Genomic DNA, 7,573 nt, shown 5'->3' with positions numbered 1-7,573 from the left:
TATTGCCTGCATGTAGGTAAGTGCACCCGTGTCATGCAATGCCCACAGAGGACAGAAGAGGCTGTCAGATCCCCTGGAAGTGGAGTTATGGACAGTTGTTAGCTGCCATGTGGGTGCTGAGATTCGAACCCGGGTCTTCTGTAAAAACAACCAGTGTTCTTAGCCACTAAGCCATCTCTCCAGCTGTCATAACCTACAAATTCTTAATTAAACAAAGAAATACACTCTAAAATTCACAAAGTTCTATATGTTTGACATCTTTGCACATTTTCCCCCATTGTAATAGCCCAAACTCCTCCGTTTTATGTACGTTTAACTAGTCAAGACTGTTAAATCTAGTCTGTTGAAAGAATCACCTTTCCAGTTTCACTGGTCAATCATCTGGTCATTAGGAACACCTCTAGGAACGTGGGTTCACCCTATTTTATGCTAAATAGATGGGTGGAATACTTAGTGTGTTAATGAGATGGCAAATTTTTCCTGCCTGGAATCCTGCCTTCTAGCGCAGAACTTCTGGACCAGCCATGGTCATGTAGTCTGTAAGTCTTCTCACTTTTCTGAATTCTTCAAAAAAGCATAATTTCTCCTTTTCTTTTTCATATGCCTTTTCTAAACATGCTTTTTTTAAGGCTTTGGGCTGCCCCTAGCATCTTGTATTTCTTTATCTTTTCTAAAGCTTCCTTCTCCCAGCCATGTGGCTTGCCAGTCAGCCACGTGTCTAACCTCCAAGCAGGCTGTAAACCTGCATGGTTTCGTGGCTTTCTTTCCTTCTCCCGACCATTCTCCTCCTCAAGGCAGCTGCCAAGATTACCAGCTTGCCTGCCCCCCTGAGGATTTTTCTTTAAAATTCTAATAAAATTGTAAAAGCTTAAATCTTGTACCAAGGACTTTACCTTTTGGACTTTACCTTTAAAAAGCTCCTGTCTACTCCCAATTAGGACAGCATTCCATAAATTGGCTCAGAGAGTGCTGTTCCTGCCCAGCTAAATAGACTTGGCTGATTTGGAACTTTTTCAGTCTGAGTGGTCCTTCCTGGTGTTCCAGACAGACTAGATTTTATAGTCTTGACCAGTTAAACTTACACAATATGGAGGAGCTTGGGCACGATCAATCAAGTGCAAAAGAATAAGTTCGTTACTGTTTTAGAAATGCAAGTCAATATTTACCTCACTCTAAGACCAAGGACCTTTTTTAAATTAATTAATTAATTTATTTATTTATTTATATTTAGAAGAAGCATTTCATTACAGCTTTAACATACTCAATAACAATTTCAGAGCAAAGATATATCTCTTTCAAAAGTGGCTATAAAATTTTTAGGTTCGCTGTTGAATTAATAGTTATACAATACTGAACACAGTATAAGCCCTGTAAGACATAAAATTGAAGTTCCTTGCAGACAGACTCTTTGCTTTTGCTACTAACACTGAGATGTTGGCTCTTGCATCTCTAATCGGTATGTATCTGATTATTACTAGTCATAATCAGTTGCACTCGGATCCTTGGCACCTGTGTATGTCTGTAAAGTCATCGGGTAGATTTCAAAGGTAATGTTTATCACCTTTACTAATTAACATTATGTAACTTTTTATGCTTCCTCCTCAAATAATATTCATTTTTTATAATTTGTTGATTTTGTGTGTGCGTGTGTGTGTACATCACACAGAACATCCCAAAACCATCTTATTCAACTATACACCCACTTCCCAGATGGCACCCTTCCATAGCCTCCCTTCCCCCCACTAGAGCCCTTATACTCTGATATCCCTGCTACTCTCCACCATCTGGTTTATCTAGTCAGCCTATCTAGAGGTCTTTGTTTTAGGAAGGTCAGCTGTTCCTCATCTAGCAGCAATCGGTTGTCAATATTCTTTTAGATAAGATTGGGGTAAGACCAAGGACTTTTTAAAAAGTGAAAACAAAGACATGAGAAATAAGAATGAAATGGTTTGAAGAAGAATACAGTGAGTTGTTTTAGTGGGCCTCCTCAGAGGTCTACACATGCACAGAAAGTCATACTGCCATTCATGTATTTCTTGATGAAGATGAGGCAGGACTTTATAAATGCTTTTTTCCTCTTTTGATTTTGGCATTACAGATTTGGACTTATTTCTCTTGTTTCATTGAAACACTACTTTTCCCTAAATCATCCTCTGATGTGTTTTTATAATTGGGAGTTTTCTGTGCTTTTTTGTTTCATTTTGGTTTGGTTTTTGAGAGAGTCTTGGTATACATGGTCCAGGCTGGCCTTAAGTTCACAGTGATCCACTTGCTTTAGCCTGTGTACTGGGATTAGTGTGCACCACAGCACCTGGCTTTAATTTATGCCAAATTAGCACATATATGGTTTTTAGAGTCAAAAGTTTTACAAATCTTGAAGAAAATTAAGTTACTTTCTCTAGCTCCCCTCGCCACTCAGCAATAACCTCTAGAAGAAATCACTTTCGACTCCTCTAGCTCTCCTTTGACCTTAGTTTATCCGTGTAACACATGGTTTACTGATTTTCTATTTGGAAAGAGGAAAATTTAGTACATGTACACACACACGGCCTTCTTCCATTTTCCTCTCCCTCCATCTACCCAAAAGAATAACATCGCAATGCTTGGTACAAATCATTATTCAATGTTCAGTTTTATTATGACTATATAAATACAAGGAGTTTTGTTTGGTTTGAGAGTTTTGTTTTCCTTTGTTTTCTACCACTCAGTACCTATATTTCCTCTTTTTAAAAACATTTCATTTTTCTTGTAGTTAGCAATTGCCTTGCTTCTTGCTTGCTTAGTTTTTAATGACTAGATCACTAGTTCTTACCAAGTCAAATTAATTTAGAAAACGCACACACACACACACACACACCACACACACACCACACACACACACACATTTTCTGTTTGTTTCTTTTTACAATATCACCCTCCTGGTCTAATCTAGTTGCTCTCAAGTCTTGCTTCCTGTCTTACAGAAATTTCACTTCACCTCTCTCCTGTGTTGACTTCTTGATTCCTGTTTGTTCTGTTTTTGAATTAAGCATGTCTAATCCTCCTGAGGAAAGTTACAGAGAAGTTAAATGAGATCATGTAGTCTCAAAAAGACTTTATTTTGATTTCATATTTGATATACAGACTTGCTAAAAATAGAAGTTAAAGTTTAAAAAAATGTTTTCCAGCTGTTTGAAGTAGTGACTCAGGCCTCTAATCTCAGCAGTTAGGAGGTTGAAGCAGGAAGATCGACATGAGTTGGAGACTAGGATGGGCTACTTAGGAAGTTCCAGGCCAGCCTGGCCTACAGTGTAAGATCCTGTCTCAAAAAATAAGAAAAAAGAAAGTTTTCATTGCAACTTTGAAGTCATGGTTTCATTGAGTCCTAATTTCAAGTGTTGCAATACAGGATTTCAATGCCATTGAGTTTATCTTTACTAATAGCTTTTTCTCTTCCAATTGTCCTAGAATTCTATCTTTATCTTTGCTTCTCTGAAATGATATAGTGATATACTTGATGTGAGCCATTTTTATTCACTCTTTCTCTCTAACAACCCCCATCCTTCTGTGATCTGCTTTGATTTTTTTTTCAATGATTTACCTAGAAAACACAACATGCATATTAAAAATATCCAAGTTTAAAGGTAATCAATATTGTTACCTAAGAGGTGAGTTATCATGAAGGAAGTAGATTTCAAGTTTCAAGAACTCTCACTTGCCTAATAGTCTCCCAATCCTAGTAAAACCCAAGCAATGTATCCGCCTTGCTATATATTTTGATTAAAAAATTTTGGAGAAAACTCAGGACATTTTCAGTGATTAAAAATCCCCATCTCCTTCTTCTCCTACCTACATGCTCACAGTGTGTCTTGCTATATTGGAATGCCTGCAGGTGCTTGGAGAATCTGGCTGAAGAAAACTGAGTTGATAATGCATTAGGTTAATGTAGGGGGATTTATTTAAAAGGTCTGATTGAATATTTAAGATTAATAAATGGAACAGCCACAATGCTCTGGTAGTTTGCCTAATCTTAATAGCTCGTATACAGTCAATGCTCCATTTCCACTGGTTTTGCATCTGTGGAGTCAACCAATAACAGATTGAAAACATTTGAAGAAAAGCTGAAATCTGGTGCAACGGCACTCTCCTGCAATCCTACGACAGATAAGGAAAATCCCATTGTGTATATGCACATTTCCACATTATCTATTCATCTGTTGATGGACACCATGGCGGCTCTATTTCTCTACTGTTGTGAATAGAGAAGTAATAAACATGTAAGTGCCAGTATCTCTGTGATCCACGAGTGGTGTGGCCAGACATGGTAATTCTGTCTTTAATTTTTTTTTTTTTTTTTTTTTTTTTAAGCTTGAGGATGATTTTATTGAAGTTTTAGGGGAAAACGACAGAACAGGCAGGATGAAAATCCCAGACTTTGCCAGGAGGAGGAGAGACAGAGAAAAAGGCATGTCTTTTAAGTTAGGCATTGAGGCAGAGAAACAGTGAGAGTGTCAGAGAAAATGCTTAGGAGTGCCTTTGGTCTGAGTTTAAAGGACACCTGGCCCAGGCTCTTGTGTCCCAGGAAAAAAGGACTACACCAGGGACACATGATAAGAAACAGAAATAGAGACAGCTTATTAAGAAAGGAAAAGCACTCCTGAGGATGGGTGAATGAGCTAAGGAAAGACCAAAAAGCTCTATCTCCATCCATACAGATGTCCAAAATCAATGTACTAGTTTATACCTCTTTTACCATACGTTCACCAGCATCGTCAGATTTCTTGATGAGATCCTTTCTGACTGAAGTGAGATGAAATCTCAAAGTAGTTTTAATTTGTATTTCCCTGATGATTAAGGATGTGGGTCACATTTAAGATACTTGTTGGCCATTTGTGTTTCTTTTGTTGAGAACTGTTTGTCAATTTCATTAGCCCATTTTTTGACTGGTAGCTTGGGGGTCAGCATTTGATTTTCACAGTTCTTGGTAAATTCCAGATATTAGCTCCCTGTCTGAAGTATAGCTGGTAAGGATTTTCTCCCATTCTATAAGCTGTCTGTTCTGCTGATAGTTTCCTTTGATACGCAGACACTTTTTAATTTCATGTAGTCCCATTTCTTAATTCTTGGGGCTACTTCTGAGCTATTGGAGTTCTGTCCAGAAAGTTCTTGCCTATACCAATATCTTTTTCTTTTAATATTTTATGTATTATTTTTATTATATGTGTATGAGTGTATTGCCTGCACATATAAGTAGATGCACCCATGTCGTACAATGCCCACAGAGGTCAAAAGAGGGTATTGGATCCCTTGGAACTGGAGTTACAGGCTGTTGTTAGCTGCCATGTGGGTGCTGAGAATCGAATCCAAGTCCTGTGCAAGAGCACCCAATGCTCTTAACCACTGAGCCATCTCTCCAGTTCGTAAGCCAGAATCTTAAAGAGCATTGCCTGAGTTTTCCTCTAGCAATTTCAGCATTTCAGATTTTAAATTAAGGTCTTTGATCCATTTTGAATTGATTTTTACGCAGTGTGAAAAATACAGATTTAACTTCATTCTTCTGCAGGTAGATACCAATTTTGCCAGCACCATTTCTTGAACACACTGTATTGTTTCCGCTGCATGTTTTTAACACCTTTGACAAAAATTAGGTGGCCATATATTTGTCTGTTTATTTCCAGGCCCTCTATTCTGCTCCATTGTCTGTTTTTATGCCATTACCAGATTGTCTTTGTTAAGACACCTCTGTTCTGTAGTGATACCCAGCTGTGTTCTTTCTCCTTAGGACTGTTTTGGCTATTTGTGGTGTTTTATAGTTCCATATGAACTCCTGGATGTTTTTTCTAGTTCTGTGAAGGATGATTGGAATTTAGATGGGAATGACACGGAATCTGTAGATTAGTTTTGGTAATCCAGCCATTTTTACCATGTTAGTTTTGCTGAGTCAGGACAGAAATTACTTTTCAGTGTCTTGAAGTTTTCATTGTAGAGGTCTCTCACTTCCTTGATTAGGTTTATTCCCAAGTACTTTTTACTGTTTTCTGATCTATTTTGAATGGGATCTTTTTTCTAATTTCTTTTTCTGTGAATTCAATGTTGGCATATACAAAGGCTACTGATTTTTATATATTAATTTTGTAGCCTACAACTTTAATGGGAGTGTTTATCAGATCTAAGAGTTTATGGTAGAGTCTATGGGTTCTTTTAAGTATGGAATCGCATTACCTGAAAACAGGTATAATTTGACTTCTTCCTCTCCTGTTTTTTACCCCTTTGTGTCTTTCTCTAGTATTACCTTCTGGCTAAGACTTTGGGCACTATACTGAATCAGAGAGGCAAGAACGGGCATCCTTGTTTCAGTCCCAATTTTTTTAGAAGAAACGCTTTCTGTTTGCTGTTTAGTACAGTATTGCCTATAGCTTTCTTGTATATGGCCTTCATTATTTTGAGGTATGATCTCTCTGTTCCTAATCTCTCCAGGACTCATTATGAAGCATGTTGAACTTTGTCAAATCTTTTCACCATCATTGAGATGATCATGAGATTTCTGTCCTTAAGTTTATCTGTATGATGTATTACAGTTATTGATTTCCGTATGTAGAACTAATCTTGCATCTCTGGAATGAAGCCACTTGGTCACGATGTATGATCTTCTTAATGTTATAACATAACTTTTTTATATCTTGAATTATTTCTATGATTATCAAAAAGCATAAAGAAGATGAAAATAAAATCACTCAAAATTCCATAACCCATAGCAGCCACACTTAACATTTTGACATATTCTCTTCCAGTTATGTTTCTTTCTAATCATCTCATTATATCCTTAAAAGTATACTGATAGGCAGGCAGATCTCTGTAAGTTCGAAGCCAGCCTGGTATATATAGCGAGTCCTACAGGGAGACCCTATTTCTTTGAGACCAAAAAAAAAAGAGTATACTGATGAGAAAAAGTGCTTTTTGCTTAAATTAAATTTCATAATTACTTTCATATATCATTAAAACTTCTTTGTAAACACTCTATGAGCTATATGACATTAATTCTAAATGTTTGCAGAAATCTACCACCTTCTCTGCTGTTACACAATTGAATGGTTTTTCCTTTTTTGCTGGTTTTTAAAATATTTTATTTATTTTAATTTATTTTTTATGTATATGGGTGTATTGTCTGCATATGTATAAGTGCACCCGTGTCATGCAATGCCCATGGAAGCCAGAAGAAGGCATCGAATTCCCTGGAACTGGAGTTATAGATGGTTGTTAGTCACCATGTGGGTGCTGGGAATCAAACCCAGGTTGTCTGCAAGAGCAGTCAGTGCTCTTAACCACTGAGCCATCTCTCCAGCCCCAGTTTTTAATGAACTTACTTTAAATTATTTCCTCAAGTAAAATGCTATGCATGAGTATGAAATCATAACATGAAGATGTAAAAGATTATTCATTGCATAGCTTTAATAGTCAGATATTTTTAAATAAATTAATACGAACAATAAAGAGTATGTTAAATGAATTATAGCATATCTATAATGTTATTAATATTGGTCCTGTGATAAAGAAGAATGCCAGAACTCTGTCTGCACTGATGTGGACAGATCTC

The 7,573-nt window shown here is 36.9% G+C and overlaps 1 protein-coding gene across 1 annotated transcript in view; it reads right to left on the bottom strand.

Annotated features, from left to right (window-relative positions):
• Xkr9 (XK related 9) overlaps nucleotides 1-7,573 on the bottom strand; it is a 22,819-nt gene that overhangs the window by 1,622 nt on the left and 13,624 nt on the right. The gene's annotated exons all lie outside the window — the stretch shown is intronic.

The sequence above is a fragment of the Nannospalax galili genome, unplaced genomic scaffold (genome assembly GCF_000622305.1).
Source record: "Nannospalax galili isolate Female #2095 unplaced genomic scaffold, S.galili_v1.0 scaffold102, whole genome shotgun sequence".
NCBI classification, from domain to species: domain Eukaryota; kingdom Metazoa; phylum Chordata; class Mammalia; order Rodentia; family Spalacidae; genus Nannospalax; species Nannospalax galili.
Note: the sequence above shows the minus strand (reverse complement) of the source record. Positions and strands in the feature narration are given on the sequence as shown.